The sequence below is a fragment of the Mirounga angustirostris genome, unplaced genomic scaffold (assembly GCF_029215605.1).
Source record: "Mirounga angustirostris isolate CCGP_5_RB_7025 unplaced genomic scaffold, mMirAng1.0.hap1 SCAF_1, whole genome shotgun sequence".
Classification (NCBI taxonomy): Eukaryota; Metazoa; Chordata; class Mammalia; order Carnivora; family Phocidae; genus Mirounga; species Mirounga angustirostris.
The window spans coordinates 152,385,592-152,404,189 of record NW_026991709.1 but is presented as its reverse complement, the minus strand read 5'-3'; positions in this window follow the sequence as shown (position 1 = coordinate 152,404,189).

The following is an 18,598-nucleotide window of genomic DNA, read 5'->3' as shown; positions in this document are numbered from 1 at the left end:
TCACAAAGAAATATTACAGTATCAGAACTCAAACATGCTTGACAGTTTTGTGGTGCTGCTGCTGGAGTGGCTGTGGAGGCAGCCAGCCACAGATTTCATATTAACTCTTAATCTTGAGGTTTGTATTAGCTCTCAATCTGTTTATTACAGTTTCTAGTGCTCTGTGTTGTTTGCTTAACTTTTGGCATTCTGATTTTAGTGATTTGGAGGTCAGCTTGACCCAGGTACAAAGCAATCTGACAGTCTCATTTCTTTCATGACACCTGAGGTGTCCTCTGAGCTGCAGCTGGAGGAAATTCAGCACTAAATTGTTTTTGTAATTGTTGATGTGTTTAAGACTTGCAATGTACATCTTCAAAATCAGGCAAGAGAGGCTTCCAGCTGGCTTGGACTTCAACAGAGTAATTCAAAAGTTAAGTCATGGACCCATGGCAAAATAGATCCTATATCTTCCTGTTGGTTAAAGAGAAATATGAGAAAGTGTTGGGTGGTTTCTTTAAAATTTAGATGTGAAGGATTCAGATGAAAGAAGGAAGGCAGAAGAGATGGGCAAAGAAAGAAAGAGATAGCAAATGTTTTTTATACATGACCATTTTATCTTATTAATATAAAAATGTGGAGGCTTTGATAAATGTGGATACATTTATCAATAAAGGATTGATGAAATGATACCCAAGACTCACAGAAGTTCTAACAGAAGTATCTTATGCTGTGCTACACTATTTTATGCTATTCCACTCTGTTGCCCAGTGTTCTTAGGGTCATTCATAGATGGGGAAATCTTATAATTTATAATCCAAACCAGGACACTTTTGATATCCCCCAAAGTCAGAATGAAATATCGCTTTGTAAAAGAATTGACCTTTTAAAGTATTTGAAGGATCACAGAGGGAGATGGGATGCAATTTCACTAAGGCTTTTTATGGAATGTGGAAATAAAAATTCCACTGCTAATAAAGAACACTTTGATTGCATGTATGTTAGCACATCTGCTCCCTAAGCCCTCAATATTGGGAGCCATACCTGGAGTTACCAGTCAAGGGACTCCTTTGCTAAGAGTCCACCTTAGTGATTCCTCTTTCCCACCTACCCACAGAGTCAGGAGTCCCTCCTTGGGCTCCCACAGCACCCATGCAATTTTCTATCTCAGTGGCCAGTGCACTATTTTCTAATTATTGTTTTACCTGTCTCTCTCCTCCTTGAGATTGAGCATGGAACCTGGCTCTTTCATCTCTATTGTCCATGGACATGGGAATCAGGGCTGACACTAAAGAGAGACATGTAAGGCACCCAGGTAAAGAAGCACCTGCTCTCTGGTTTACACCAGTACAGGGCCATCACTTGCATGGACCTGAGTGTGAGTGCCTCCTAAAATTTGTACTCTACCTGCCTTCCTTGTCTCAGTTTAGTCTAGGTCCTGATGGGTAGAGTGCCTGGCACATCATAAACCTCTAGGAAAGCCAGTGACACGAGAAACTATTGAACTTTGGAGTCAGGCTTGATTCTTTCTTTTTTTTTTTTTTAATTTTTTTATTGTTATGTTAATCCCCATACATTACATCACTGGTTTTAGATGTAGTGTTCCATGATTCATTGTTTGTACATAACACCCAGTGCTCCATGCAGAACGTGCCCTCTTTAATACCCATCACCAGGCTAACCCATCCTCCCACCCCTCTCCCCTCTAGAACCCTCAGTTTGTTTTTCAGAGTCCATCAACTCTCATGGTTTGTCTACCCCTCCGATTTTCCCCCTTCATTCTTCCCCTCCTGCTATCTTCTTCTTTTTTTTTTTTCTTAACATATATTGCATTATTTGTTTCTTAGGTACAGATCTGAGATTCAACAGTCTTGCACAATTCACAGCACTTACCAGAGCACATACCCTCCCCAGTGTCTATCACCCAGTCACCCATCCCTCCCACCCCACCCCCCATTCCAGCAACCCTCAGTTTGTTTCCTGAGATTAAGAATTCCTCATATCAGTGAGGTCATAGGATACATGTCTTTCTCTGTTTGACTTATTTCGCTCAGTAGAACACCCTCCAGGTCCATCCACATCGTTGCAAATGGCAAGATCTCATTTCTTTTGATGGCTGCATAATATTCCATTGTATATATATACCACTTCTTCTTTATCCATTCATCTGTCGATGGACATCTTGGCTCTTTCCAAAGTTTGGCTATTGTGGACATTGCTGCTATAAACATCGGTGTGCACGTACCCTTTCTGATCCCTACTTTTGTATCTTTGGGGTAAATACCCAGAAGTGCAATTGCTGGATCTTATGGTAGCTCTATTTTCAACTTTTTGAGGAACCTCCATACTGTTTTCCAGAGTGGGTGCACAGGCTTGCATTCCCACCAACAGTGTAGGAGGGTTCCCCTTTCTCCGCATCCCCGCCAACATCTGTCCTTTCCTGACTTGTTAATTTTAGCCACTCTGACTGGTGTGAGGTGGTATCGCATTGAGGTTTTGATTTGGATTTCCCTGATGCCGAGCGATATTGAGCACTTTTTCATGTGTCTGTTGGCCATTTGGATGTCTTCTTTGGAAAAATGTCTGTTCATGTCTTCTGCCCATTTCTTGATTGGATTCTTTGTTCTTTGGGTGTTGAGTTTGATGAGTTCTTTATAGATTTTGGATACTAGTCCTTTATCTGATATGTCATTTGCAAATATCTTCTCCCATTCTGTCGATTGTCTTTTGGTTTTGTTGACGGTTTCTTTTGCTGTGCAAAAGCTTTTTATGTTGATGAAGTCCCAATAGTTCATTTTTGGCCTTGCTTCCCTTGCCTTTGGCGATGTTTCTAGGAGGAAGTTGATGCGGCTGAGGGTGAAGAGGTTGCTGCCTGTGTTCTCCTTTAGGATGTTGATGGACTCCTGTCTCACATTGAGATCCTTCAACCATTTTGAGTCTGTTTTTGTGTGTGGTGTAAGGAAAGGGTTCAGTTTCATTCTTCTGCATGTGGATGTCCAATTTCCCCAACACCATTTGTTGAACAGACTGTCTTCTTTCCATTGGACATTCTTTCCTGCTTTGTCAAAGATAAGTTGACCATAGAGTTGAGGGTCCATTTCTGGGCTCTCTATTCTGTTCCATTGATCTCTGTGTCTGTTTTTGTGCCAGTACCATACTGTCTTGATGATGACAGCTTTGTAACAGACCTGGAAGTCCGGAATTGTGATGCCGCCAGCTTTGCTTCTCTTTTTCAACATTCCTCTGGCTATGTGGGGTCTTTTCTGGTTCCATACAAATTTTAGGATTATTTGTTCCATTTCTTTGAAAAAAGTGGATGGTATTCTGATGGGGATTGCACTGAATGTGTAGATTGCTCTAGGTAGCATTGACATCTTCACCATATTTGTTCTTCCAAGCCATGAGAATGGAACGTTTTTCCCTTTCTTTGTGTCTTCCTCAATTTGCTTCATGAGTATTTTATAGTTTTCTGAGTACAGATCCTTTGCCTCTTTGGTTAGATTTATTCCTAGGTATCTTATGGTTTTGGGTGCAATTGTAAATGGGATCGACTCCTTAATTTCTCTTTCTTCTGTCTTGTCGTTGGTGTATAGGAATGCCACTGACTTCTGTGCATTGATTTTATATCCTGCCACTTGACTGAATTCTTGTATGAGTTCTAGCAGTTTTGGGGTGGAGTCTTTTGGGTTTTCCACATAAAGTATCATATCATCTGCAAAGAGTGAGAGCTTGACTTCTTCTTTGCTGATTTGGATGCCTTTGATTTCTTTTTGATGTCTGATAGCTAGGACTTCTGATACTATGTTGAATAGCAATGGAACAGTTTCAGAAGAATAGGTATTAATTCTTCTTGAAATGTTTGGTAGAATTCCCCTGGGAAGCCATCTGGCCTGGGCTTTTGTTTGTTGATAGATTTTTGATGGCTGCTTCAATTTCCTTGGTGGTTATAGGTCTGTTCAGGTTGTCTATTTCTTCCTGGTTCAGTTTTGGTAGTTGATACATCTCTAGGAATGCATCCATTTCTTCCAGGTTATCGAATTTGCTGGCATAGAGTTGCTCATAATATGTTCTTAGACTTGTTTGTATTTCTTTGGTGTTGGTTGTGATCTCTCCTCTTTCATTCATGATTTTGTTGATTTGGGTCCTTTCTCTTTTCTTTTTGATAAGTCTCTCCAAGGGTTTATCAATCTTGTTAATTCTTTCAAAGAACCATCTCCTAGTTTCGTTGATCTGTTCTACTGTTCTTTTAGTTTCTATTTCATTGATTTCTGCTCTGATCTTTCAGAAGATTTCTCTTCTCCTGCTGGGTTTAGGCTTTATATGCTGTTCTTTCTCCTGCTCCTTTAGGTGTAGAGTTAGGTTGTGTATTTGAGACCTTTCTTGTTTCTTGAGAAAGGCTTGTATTGCTATATACTTTCCTCTTAGGACTGCCTTTGCTGCATCCCAAAGATTTTGAACAGTTGTGTTTTCATTTTCATTGGTTTCCATGAATTTTTAAAATTCTTCTCTAATTTCCTGGTTGACCCATTCATTCTTTAGTAGGATGCTCTTTAGCCTCCATGGATTTGAGTTCTTTCTGACTTTCCTCCTGTGATTGAGTTCTAGTTTCAAAGCATTGTGGTCTGAAAATAGGCAGCGAATGATCCCAATCTTTTGGTACCGTTTGAGCCCTGATTTGTGACCTAGGATGTGCTCGATTTTGGAGAATGTTCCATGGGCACTAGATAAGAATGTGTATTCTGTTGCTTTGGGATGGAATGTTCTGAATATGTGTGTGAAGTCCATTTGGTCCAGTGTGACATTTAAAACCTTTATTTCCTTGTTGATCTTTTGCTTAGACGATCTGTCCATTTCAGTGAGGGACGTGTTAAAGTCCCCCACTATTATTGTATTGTTGTCGATGTGTTTCTTTGGTTTTGTTATTAATTGCCTTGTATAATTGGCTGCTCCCATGTTAGGGGCATAGATATTTACAATTGTTAGATCTTCTTGTTGGATAGACCCTTTAAGTAGGATATAGTGTCCTTCCTCATCTCTTATTACAATCTTTGGTTTTAAATCTAATTTGTCTGATATAAGGATTGCCACCCCAGCTTTCTTTTGTTGTCCATTAGCATGGTCAATGATTTTCCACCCCCTAACTTTCAATCTGGGGGTGTCTTTGGTTCTAAAATGAGTCTCTTGCAGACAGCATAGGGATGGCTCTTGTTTTTTAATCCAATCTGATAGCCTGTGTCTTTTGATTGAGGCATTTAGCCCATTTACATTCAGGGTAACTATTGAAAGATAGGAATTTAGTGCCATTGTATTGTCTGTAAGGTGACTGTTACTGTATGTTGTCTGTGTTCCTTTCTGGTTTATGTTGCTTTTAGGCTCTCTCTTTGCTTAGAGGACCCCTTTCAAGATTTCTTGTAGGGCTGGTTTCGTGTTTGCAAATTCCTTTAGTTTTTGTTTGTCCTGGAAGCTTTTTATCTCTCCTTCTATGTTCAATGACAGCCTAGCTGGATATAGTATTCTTGGCTGCATATTTTTCTCATTTAGTGCTTTGAATATATCCTGCCAGTCCTTTCTGGCCTGCCAGGTCTCTGGATAGGTCTGTTGCCAATCTAATGTTTCTACCATTGTAGGTTACAGATCTCTTCTCCCGAGCTGCTTTCAGGATTTTCTCTTTGTCTCTGAGACTCGTAAGTTTTACTATTAGATGTCGGGGTGTTGACCTATTTTTATTGATTTTGAGAGGGGTTCTCTCTGCTTCCTGGATTTTGATGCCTCTTTCCTTTCCCAAATTAGGGAAGTTCTCTGCTATAATTTGCTCCATTATACCTTCTGCCCCTCTCTTTCTTTCTTTTTCTTCTGGCATCCCAATTATTCTAATGTTGTTTCATCTTATGTTATCGCTTATCTCTCGAATTCTGCCCTCGTGATCCAGGAGTTGTTTATCTCTTTTTCTCAGCTTCTTTATTTTCCATCATTTGGTCTTCTATATCACTGATTCTCTCTTCTGCCTCATTTATCCTAGCAGTTGGCACCTCCATATTTGATTGCACCTCATTAGTAGCCTTTTTGATTTTGACTTGGTTAGGTTTTAGTTCTTTTACTTCTCCAGAAAGGGTTTCTCTAATAACTTCTATATTTTTTTCAAGCCCAGCTAATATCTTTAAAGTGATGATTCTGAACTCTAGATCCGACATCGTACTAATGTCTGTATGGAGTAGGTCCCTGGCAGTCAGTACCAACTCATGTTCTCTTTGTTGAGGTGATTTTTTCCATCTTGTCATTTTGTCCAGAGGAGAATAGATTAATGAGAGAACAAAATGCTAACAGGGTAACAACGTCCCCAGAAAATATACTCTAAACAAATCAGAAAAGACTTTAAGCAGTGGGAAAAGAAAGGGAAAGAGAGGAAAAGAAAAATAAAATAAAAAAAAAGATAAAGATAAAAACAAACAAAAACAACAAAATTACAACAAAAAAACAGAATATGATCAAATATGATCAGGCTGGTATATAGATCAGTGCCACACACTAGGTTTTGGGTGTGTTTTGGTCTGTTAGAAGAAAGTGCCTCCCAAAATTTTAAAGAAAGAAAAACTTATATATGTACAAAAATAAGGGTTGATGTGATGAAGGGATGGAATATGACTGTAAAGATGGAAATTATAAAAAATTTTATAAAAGGAATTGATAAGAAGTTGTTTGAAAAAAGAAAGAAGAGGATTACAAAAAAAAGAAAAAGGAGAGAATGCGATCAGGCAGGGGGGTAGAAAAAACCATACACTAGAGATTTAGGGTATATTTTGATCTGTTAGAAGAAACTATCTCAAAATTTTAAAGAGAGAACAACTTACATATATATATGCCAAAAATACAGGTAACTACTGTGAAGGGATAGAATATGACTCTAAAAATGAAAAATAAAAATGTTTTTTAAAAAAGGGATTGATAAGATGTTGGTTGAAAAAGCGAAAAAGAAAAATTCAAAAAAAAAAAGACAGTTAAAAAAATAAACTTTGAAAGACTAAACAATCATGGTAAAAAAAGCCATGGATTCTATGTGCAGTGTTTCCCTAGCGCTGGAGTTCTGCCGTTCTCATTGATCAGTAAACTTGGTCTTGTCTGGCTGTTCTCGCTGATCTTCTTGGGGAAGGGCCTGTTGCTGTGGTTCCCAAATGTCTTTGCCAGAGGCAGAATTGCCCCACCCTTGCTGGTCAGGGCTGAGGGTTTGCTCTCAGGAGCTTTTGTTCCCTGCAAGCTTTCCATACAGCTTTGGAGGCCGAGAGTGAAAATGGCAGCCTCCCAATCTCCACCCTGGAGGAGCCAAGAACTCGGGGCCCGCTCCTCAGTGAGCCCCCAGAGAAAAGCAGTCAATCACTCCCATCTCCCTGGTCTCTGGCCACACTCCGTGCTCACCCGGCCTGTGACTGCGCGTTTCTATCTCTGGCACCTGACCCCGTGTGGAGTCTCCAAACCCAGCAGATCCCTGCAATGCACTCCCACGCCTCTTCTCCTGGGGGAAGAAGATGAGTCTCCCCGGATTTGCCGCTTGTCGGGTCCCTGCTGGAGGAGCAGTGGCCCGACTGTTCCACGGATCACGGTTTCTGGAAACCCCAATCTGAGAGCCCGTTCCTCGGCTCCGTCTCTGCAGCTGCCTTCCCCGCTCTGATACCTGGGAGCTCTGCCACCTGGGAGCTCTGCCGCACTCAGGCACCCCCGGTCTTTCTGTGACCCCGAGGGTCCTGAGACCACACTGTCCCGTGAGGGTTCCACCCCCACTTAGCCACCGGAGCGACGTTCCTCAGCAGAGCAGACTTCTAAAAGTTCCGATTTTGTGCTCCGTGGCTCTATCACTTGCCAGAAGTGGCTGATGGTGGCCCCTCCCCCGCCGTCTATCCTCCCAAATATCGCCTCGGATTCACTTCTCCGCATGTCCTACCTTCCAGAAAGTGGTCGCTTTTCTATTCAGAGAGTTGTTGCTATTCTTTTCTTCTATCTCCTGTTGAGTTTGTAGGTCTTCAGAATGGTTTGATCCCTATCCAACTGAATTCCTGAGACCAGACGAAATCCAGGTCTCCTACTCCTTCGCCATCTTGCTCCGCCTCAGGCTTGTTTCTAAGTGTAGGTTTTATTATTTAGGTAAGGTGAGGCCAACAGATTGGAAGATGATTGTCATTGAAAAGATGATTTGTTATGCACAGCTCCCAAGGAGGGTTACACCATACCACACAGGGATGCATTAAGGTTGATCAGGACACAGAGGGAACTAGGGGAAAACACAGGCAAAAGCTTTTATTGTCTAGTTCTGGGGTGATTAGTTTGGGGGACAGTGGCCTACAGTGTGAGAGCCTGATAGATCAATTGTTGGGTTATGAGCTCTAGATTGGTTGATTGGCATAGGTCAGTCCTTTACCATCTCTAAGAATTGGCTAGCTCTTGGAGGGGAAGTCCCTCTAGGTCAGCAAGGCCCCAAGATGTCAAAACAGCAGAATAAAAAGACATGTTTAATACAGGTTTTCTTGAGTTTGAGTATGTGCTGTCATATATGTCTCATGGCCCTAGGCATATCAACCTGTCTCAGAATACAGTGGTGTTAATAATGCAACAACCTTACTGGATTGTTATGAGGATTAAACCAAAGAGCCTGGTACATAGCAGGTGCTCAAGAAATGATAGATATTAGTCAATACATACAGAATGTCTATAACATGGCATATACATTTATGCACATGTGATTAGGTAAGTCTTGGGCAAGGTATACCTCAATTTTATGGAGGAAGGGCTTCACTGCTGCTTTGAAAATGACCTCCATTGTTGGCCACTTTTTTAAATAATATTCTGAATAATTCTGCAAAATACCCTAAGTGCTCCTGGAAACTTGAGTCTGTCTTGGGGCTTCTGCAACTTCTTGCTTTGAACAAGGCTAAAAATAACCCAAGTACCTTCCTTCCCTGGGGGATGATGGTGCTACAGACTTCACAGGGGAAGCAGGAGATACAGCGGACGGTGTATGTGTATTCCAAAGAAAGTTTCTGGAACTCTCCAAAACTTCAAAAAGAAGTTATTTTTGGCTGCTTTGCAAGTTTCAGAGGAAGCTCTCTCTAGGCTGATACAGTGACAGCAGGAGCTTCTTCTGACAACAAACAGGAATTTTTACAAGCACTGGAGAATGTTACAGAGAGCCCCTAAATACAATATGTGGAAGCAGCTGTGGACAAAGGATAAGCTTTATTGTCAAGCATTAACTTTCACTTGTCAATGTTTAGGGACTGGGTGATATAGAGCTATTAACTTCAGACCTTTTTCCCCCGCACCGGGGATGACATCAGTGGATCAGAGGAGAAATCACAAATGATGTGTTGTAGGAGCCGTGAAGGAGTGTTACTGTGTTTTCAGCAGAGACAAACATAGCAGCTTTCTCTGGGGACTTCTGCTATTCTCATGCTGTCACTCAGTGTGAAATAGGATCCTGATCAGGAATCCTGTGACAGTGAGAAGCTTTCCCCTGGGCCTCCTTCAGGGGCTGGAGTGGGTCTTTGCCAGACAACATTAGTAGGCTGACACTGCTTAAACTGAGCCTAAATATATAGAAAGAGACTCGAGTGTGGGCAGCATAAACATGCTCTTAACTTCTCTCATTATAAGAGTTAAAAATGTCTTTGGAATCATTTCATTCCTTCCTGGACCAAGAAACGCCAATGTATTTCGGAACAATTACGGTGAGGCCATATACCATTGTGCCCTCGATATTCGAAAGCAATGTTATTAAATGTTAAGTGGTCTCTTTACTCTTTTCAGTTATTTTTTGTGTATTTCTTTTAAGAAATAGCTAAGGTAACATTTAATATGACTTTTGCATCATGGAATTTGTTGACAGAATATATTATAGCTCTGACCTTTGGAAAATTACTTTCCTTATGAGGTAATTTATAAGTTGTAGAAGATATTTGGTGTGTTAACGTTTTCCTTCCAGCCTCTTACTCTGTTACTGTTTCTTTTTACTGCATTAAGTAGACCCAGTACACAGCTAGATGCCTTTTATATATTTTCATAGGTGATCTTCATAACAATCCTTTGAGGTAAGCATTATTGTAATCTCCATTTTCAGATGAAGACATTGAAGCACAGAGATGTTAAGTAAATTGTCCAAGGTCACAACTAACTGAGTCAGTCAGGAATCCAACTTATTTCAGATAAAATTATTCAACTGTTTTTCCTTATCAAATTGTACAAGTAAATAGTTATTAATATCAAATGGCGCTAAAAGAACTTAAAAATCTTTTCCCATTCAGTCCTGCTCTATAGAGGCATACATTTTTTACATTTGTAAAAAAAAATTTTCCTGGTATGTATCTCCACATTTCTTTTCTTGAAAAAGATAATAACATTATTTGATTAAAACTGATTAAAATGAAAAATAATTAAAATTATTCTAAATAATTAATTAAAATTCATACCTTTTCCTCTGAGATTTTATTAATTTTTTTATTGTTACAAACTAGATATTTATTGGAATTTTTGTTTTAATTTAAATTTTACTTGGTTAACACTGTACTATTGGTTTCTGGAGTAGAATTCAGGGATTCATCACATACAACACTCAGTGCTCATCACAAAAGGTGCCCTCCTTAATACCCATCACCCATCTACTCTATCCCTTCACCCACCTCCCTCCATCAACCCCCAGTTTGTTCTCTATCATTTAGAGTATCTTATGGTTTATTTCCCTCTCTACCTTCCCCCCCTTCCCATGTGTTCGTCTGTTTTCTTTCTTAAATTCCACATATGAGTGAGATCACATGGTATTTGTCTTTCTCTGACTGACTTATTTCATTTAGCATAATACACCCTAGCTCCATCCATGTTGTTGCAAATAGCAAGATTTCATTGTTTCATGGCTGAGTAATATAAATATACCACCTCTTCTTTACCCACTCATCAGTTGATGGACATTTGGACTCTCTCTATAGTTTGGCTACTGTTGATAATGCTACTATAAATATTGGAGTGCATGTACCCCTCCAAATCTGTAATTTTTTTTATCCTTTGGGTAAGTACCTAGCAGTGCAATTGCTGGGTGGGAGGGTAGCTCTATTTTTAACTTTTGAGGAACCTCCATGCTGTTTTCCAGAGTGGCTGCATCAGTTTGCATTCCCACCAACAGTGTAAGAGGGTTCCCCTTTCTTCTCATCCTTGCCAACACCTATTATTTTGTGTGTGTTGTTAGTTTTAGCCATTCTGACAGGTCTGAGGTGGTATCTTATCATGGTTTTGATTTGTATTTTCCTGATGATGAGTGATGTTGAGCAACTTCTCATGTGTCTGTTAGCCTTCTGGATGTCTTCTTTGGAAAAGTGTCTATTCATGTCTTCTGGCCATTTTTAAACTGGATTATTTGTTTTTGGGTGTTCAGTTTGATAAGCTCTTTATAGATTTTGGATACTAACTCTTTATCAGATATGTCATATGCAAACATCTTCTCCTGTTCCATAGGCTGCCTTTTAGTTTTGTTGACTGTTTCCTTCGCTGTGCAGAAGCTTTTTATCTTGATAAAGTCCCAATAGTTCATTTTTGCTTTTGTTTCCTTTACCTCTGGTAACGACTTGTCTAACAAGACGTTGCTATGGCCGAGGTCAAAGAGGTTTCTGCCTGTGCTCTCCTCTAGGATTTTGATGGTTTCTGGTTTCACATTTAGGTCTTTCATCCATTTTGAATTTATTTTTGAGTATGGTGTAAGAAAGTGGTCTAGTTTCATTCTTTTGTATGTTGCTGTCCAGTTTTCCTAACACCATTTGTTGAAGATACTTTTTTTCCATTGGATAGCCTTTCCTGCTTTGTCAAAGATTAGTTGATCATATAGGTGTGGGTCCATTTCTGGGCTCTCTATTCTGTTCCATTGATCTGCATGTCAATGTTTGTGCCAGTACCATATTTTCTTGATGACTACAGCTTTGTAATATAGCTTGAAATCCAGAATGGTGATGCCTCCAGTTTTGTTTTTCTTTTTCAGGATTACTTTGGCTATTTGGGATCTTTTGTGGTTCCATAAAAATTTTAGGATTGTTTGTTCTAGCTCTGTGAAGAATGTTGGTGTTATTTTGAAAGGAATTGCATTAAATGCATAGATTGCTTTGGATAGTATAGATATTTTAATAATGTTTGTTCTTCCAATCCATGAGCATGGAACGCTTTTCCATTTTTTTGTGTCCTCTTCAATTTCTTTCATAAGTGTTCTATAGTTTTCAGAGTATGAATCTTTTACCTCTTTAGTTAGGTTTATTCCTAGGTATTTTATTGTTTTTGGTGCAATTGCAAATGGGATTATTTCCTTGATTTCTTTTTCTGGTGTATAGAAATGCAACAGATTTCTGCATATTGATTTTATATCTTACAATTTTCCTGAATTCATGAATTAGTTCTAGCAGTTTTTTTTAGTGGAGTTTTTCAGGTTTTCTACATAGAGTATCATGTCATCTGCAAATAGAGAAAGTTTGATTCCTTCCTTGCCAATTTGGATGTCTTTTATTTGTTTTTGTTGTCTGATTGCTGAGGCTAAGACTTCCAGTACTATATTAAATAGTAATGGTGTGAGTGGACATCCTTGTTTTTTTCCTGACTGTAGGGGAAAGGCTCTCACTTTTCCCCCATTGAGGATGATATTAGCTGTGGGTCTTTCATATATGGCCTTTATGATGTTGAGGTATGTTCCGTCTATCCCTACTTTGTTGAGGGTTTTAATCAAGAAAGGATGCTGTATTTTGTCAAGTGCTTTTTCTGCATCTATTGAGAAGATAATATGGTTCTTACCCTTTCTTTTATTAATGTGGTGTATCATGTTGATTGACTTGTGGATGTTGAACCACCCTTGAAACCCAAGAATAGATCTCACTTGGTCGTGGTGAATAATCCTTTTAAAGTACTGTTGAATCTGATTAGCTGGTATCTTGCTGAGAAATGTTCATCAAGGATATTGGTCTGTAATTCTTCTTTTTAGTGGGGTCTTGGTCTGGTTTTGGGATCACAGTAATGCTGGCCTCTTAGAATGAGTTTGGAAGATCTCCTTTCAGAAGAATAGGTATTAATTCTTCTTTAAATGTTTAGTAGAATTCCCCTGGGAAGCCGTCCAGCTATGGACTCTTGTTTGTTGGGAGATTTTTGATTACTGATTCAATTTCTTTGTTGATTATGGGTCTGTCCAGATTTTCTATTTCTTCCTGTTTCAGTTTTGGTAGTTTATATGTTCCTAGGAATTTACTTATTTCTTCCAGATTGCCTAATTTGTTGGCATATAATTGCTTATAATATTCTCTTATAATTGTTTGTATTTCTGCAGGGTTGATTGTGGTCTCACCTCTTTCATTTATTATTTTACTTATTTGGGTCCTTTCTCTTCTTTTTGATAAGTCTGGCTAGGAGTTTATCAATTTTGTTAATTCTTTCAAAGAACCAGCTCCTTGTTTTGTTGATCTGTTCTACCATTTTTTGATTTCTATATTATTGATTTCTGTTCTAATCTTAATTATTTCCCTTCCCCTTCTGGATTTAGGCTTTATTTGCTGTTCTTTGTCCAGCTCCTTTAGATGTAAGGTTAGGTTGTGTATTTGAGACTTTTCTTGCTTCTTGAGGTAGGACTGTACTGCAATATACTTCCCTCTTAGGACTGCCTTTGCTGCATCCCAAAGGTTTTGGACTGTCGTGTTTTCATTTTCATTTGCTTCCATGTATTTTTTATTTTGTCTTTAATTTCCTGGTTAACCCATTCATGTTCTTTGACCTCCGTGTATTTGAGGTCTTTCCAAATATTTTCTTGTGGCTAACTTTAAGTTTCATAGTGTTGCAGTCTGAAATATGCATGGTATGATTCAATCTTTTTGTAATTTGTTGAGGCCTGATTTGTGACCCAGTATGTGATCTATTCTGGGGAATGTGGCAGGTACATTAAAAAAGACTGTGTATTCTGCTGTTTTAGAATGAAATGCTGTGAATATATCTATTAAGTCCATCTGGTCCAGTGTGTCATTCAATGTCATTGTTTCCTTATTGATTTTTTGCTTAGATGATTTGTCTGTTGCTGTAACTGGGGTGTTAAAACCCCCTATTATTATTGTATTATTATCAATGTGTCTCTCTATGTTTATTACTAGCTGATTTAGATATTTGGGCTCCCAATTTAGGGGTATAAATACTTAAAATTGTTAGATCTTTTTGATGTATAGACCCCTTAATTATGATATAATGCCCTTCTTCATCTCTTGTTATAGTCTTTGTTTTAAAATCTAGCTTTTCTGATACAGGTGTGGCTACTCTGGCTTTCTTTTTACATCCATTTGTATGATAAATGGTTCTCCATCTCCTCAATTTCAATCTGCAGGTGTCTTTAGGTCTAAAATGAGTCTCTTATAGGCAGCATATAGATGGATCTTGTTTTCTTTATCCATTCTGTTACCCTATGTCTTTTGATTGGAGTATTTAGGCCATTTATATTTAGGGTGATTATTGAAAGATACAAATTTAGTGTCAATGTATTATCTGTAGAGTTGTTGCTTCTGGTGATGCTTTCTGATTTTTTCTAACATTTTTGCTTTAGGTCTTTTTTTCCCCACTCAGAGAATCCCTCTTAATATTTTTTGCAGGGCTGGTTTAGTGGTCATGAACTCTTTTAGTTTTTGTTCATCTGAGAAAGTCTTTATCTCTCCTTCTATCCTGAATGACAGCCTTGATAGATAAAGAATTCTTGGTTGTGTATTTTTCCCATTCAGGACATTGAATATATCCTGCCACTCTCTTCTGGCCTGTCAAGTTTCCATGGACAGATCTGCTGTGAATTTGATCTGTCTTCCCTTGTAGGTTAAGGACTTTTTTCCCTTGCTGCTTTTAAGACTCTTTTCTTGTATTTTGTGAATTTGACTATGATATGCCTTGGCGATGGTCAGCTTTTGTTGAATTTCTTGGGAGTTCTCTGTGCTTTTTGGATTTTGATGCCTGTATCCTTCTCCAGATTAGGGAAGTTTTCATCTATAATTTGCTCAAATAAAACTTCTGCCCCCTTTTCTCTCTCTTAATCTTTTGGGGCTCCTATGATATAAATGTTATTCTGTTTTAATAAGTCACTGAGTTCCCTAAGTTTACCTTTGTGGTCAATTGTCTTTGTTTCCTTCTTTTTCTCAGTTTCATTATTTTCCACAGTTTTATCTTCTATATCACTGATTCATCCCTCTGATTCACTCATTCTTTATGGCATCCACTTGTATTTGCATTTCCATTATAGCATTTTTAATTTCAGCCTGACTAGATTTTAGTTCTTTTACCTCTGCAGTAAGGGATTCTTTAGTGTCTTTTTTGTTTTGTTTTGTTTTTCAAGCCCAGCTAGTATCCTTGTAATTGTTTTAAGTTCTAGTTCAGAAATTTTACTTATACCTGTATTGATTAAATCTCTGGCTGTCATTTCTTCCTATTCTTTCTTTTGGGGTGAATTTCTCCATCTTGTCATTTTGGAGGGGAAAGAAAGAAAACAAAAGAAAAGAAAAAAGTTAAAGAAATAAAAAAGTGAGAAAAAAATAATATAAGATAAAACAAGATACATACAGGAAGCTAGATCCTAGGTGTGTTTTGGTCTGCTTGGTAGGAGAAGCTTGTTAGAAAAAAGGTAGAAAGGAAGAAAAGCAAAAGAAAAGAAGAGAAAAAAATTAAATGTGTATAAAATTAAAGAAGATTAAAAATGCTGTTTCTGTATCCAAAAAAACAAAACAAAATAACAAGAAATAAAAAAAAAAAAACAGACAAAAACAAAACAAAACAAAAAAACAACAAAAAAAAGGGAAAAGAAACAAACAGCAACTCCTCCAAAGGATGCTAGATCTTGTTTCCCCTTGAGCTGAATGAAGCTTTGCACCACTCTATAATCAGCAGACTAGGTGTGGGCAAGGGGTTTATGTTGATCTTCTGGGGCAGGATCTGCTGCTCTGATTCCCAGGTGGAACTGCCCTGGTGGAGATGTACCTGCAGGGCACAAGGGTGAGGGTGCATGCTTGGTGTAGTGGCTCCATTCTCCACTTGGTGCTGTTTAGCTTACTGAGGTTGATCAAGCTGGTGGGTGTGAGGAGAAAATGGCTGTGTTCCATTCTCTCCTCTCTGGAGTGGAAATTCCATGCTGCCCCTCTTCAGTGAGCCCTTGCAGATGCAAACAATGACCCCTCCTAAGTCCCTAGTTTCTGTCAGATCCCCGCATTCACCCTATGTCAGAGATGTCTGCCTGCCAATTGGTGCAGCACTTCCGTGTTTTATCTCAGTCCTGGCTGTGTTTCAAAACCCCCACACTTCAGAGACCACCTAATACATGGACTCACACTTATACTCTGGGGGAGGGTTTCCTTGCATTGTGGCCAGTGCTGGCTTGTAGGAGAAGACAGTGGTGCAACTGTGCAGCTGTTTAGAGTTTGTGGTGAATCACAACACACAGAATGTGCCAGGTTTTGTAACCCTCACCCGCAGTCTTTGTTCCTATACTGGTGGGCAGGAGGACTGCTCCATGGTGCCCTCAGGGTCCTTTTCCTGTGGAGAGGCCACATCACCTCTCCCAAATGCCCTCAAACTCTGGCCCGTGCCAGCTTTTCTCAGAAGACAGTGGTGTGATTGCACATCAGTTCAAAGTTTATGGTAAATCACAAGACACAACAAGCACCACTGGGGTTTGTAGCCCTCAGCCACCGTCTTTGATACCTGACAATATCAAAGACGTCTGAAACTTCGGAATCTGTGTTCTGTTGTTTATCAAAAACTGGTTGTATTGTAACCTTCTCCTTTTCCCCCTGTCAATGGTTTTGGGGACTAGTTTTCCTGTGCAGTCCCCTGCATGTGTTTTCATTTTTTCTTTTATGTTTTCCATGCTTTTTATCTCTCTCCTCTCTCTCTGCTCCCTATTATGTCATGGCTCCTTCCTCTGGGGAGCACCTACCACTCTTTCCTCCCACAGATCAACTCTCCGCAGTTCCTGCCTTCCACGGGTCGTTTTTCTGGTTTGTCAACATGCAGCTTTGTTCTCTAAGACTTCTGATTGATCTCTTGGGTGTTCAGGATGATTTGCTATTTATCTAAGCTGTGTTTGAGTGAGGAGACAGGCTTAGGGTTGCCTTACTCCTCTGCCATCTTACCTATCCAAACTGTATGTCCATATTTCTAAAGATAGTGATTGCATTGGGCTTTAGTATTTATCGAGTTCAGACCTTGCACACTTCCTGTTATGCTGTATATGAATTTATTTTACTCACATATATCCCCAATCTGATTTCTCTCCCCTCATGCTCCCAATCACAATGTGTGTATTATTATTTCTATATAAATGATGTCTTCTGCCAAGCTGAGTGATTCTTTTTTCTTTTTAACATATTTTTACATTTTTCTTCTTGGAATAGATATTTATATAATTACTTAATTCACTGATGTAGCTATGTACCTCTTACAAGTTTCTTAATAAATGTTCTAACCAATTTATGGAACACTGACACTCTTGAGATGACTGCTAAGTTTTATCACCTCCCCATAGTTCACCCCCTTTCTTTCTGTTCCAGAAGAAGCTGATGTCCTTTCACCACAGTCCTGTGTTGGGTACTCCACTTCCTGCACCCATCTTTTTCTGTGGGAGCTCGTATCCTCTGGTAATTTCCTTAAGAAGGATATGAAGAGAATGGGGTTGTAGTTGTTTGTTTTGGTATTCCTTATTTTACTCTTACATCATTGAGTACTTTGGCAGAGTAAGAACTCTAAGTTGAAAATCAGAATTGGAAACAATGCTTCATTCTCTTCTAGTTTCCTGTGCTGCTGTTGAAATCCCTATGCATGCCATCTGAGTCTCACTCTATTTCATGTGACCCAACTTTTCATTTAAAAACTTTTAGGATCTTTATCTTCACTGTTCTGAAAAATCCAGTGATGTGCTCTGGTGTACACGATGTGATTTCCCTTTTCTTTTCTTCATTTTTGTCCTGGAACCTCAGTTAGTCCTGTCGTTCAGTTTTGGACATTTTTCTTGTATTATATCTTTCAATATCCTCTGCTCTGATTATTTTATTTTTATTCTGTCCTTCTAGAATTCTTCAGTTGAAACATCTTCAGTTATCCTTTAATTATTTTTTAATTGGGTATTTTTGCCATATAACATTGTGTAAATTTAAGGTGTACACCATGTTACTTTGATTTAATTTTCTTATCCTGTCTTTTCAATCTTACTCTGGGGTGTGTGTGTGTGTGTGTGTGTGTGTGTGTGTGTGTGTGTTCTGCTTTTGGGAAGTGTCCTTAAACTTTTTAGATTCAAAGTTTTCTTTTAAAAAAGTTCCTGATATAAGATTTTGGTATCTATGTATTTTTTAATTATTGCTTTTTTATAATATTCTGCTCTTGTAATATCTTCTCTTATCTCTCATGAGATACAATAATTTTTGTTTTAAATTTGTTTAATTTTTATTTATTTAATTCATACTTCATTTTCTTTGTTTCTTTTAGGTTTCTGTTTTTCTGTTTGTGTGGTTTCTGTGTGTGTGCGCATGTGTGTGTGTGTTGAAACTTAATTCAATTGTTGGTGCCCTTTGGCTGCCCATTTTCCTTTTAAAATGAAGGCACAAAAGTGCTC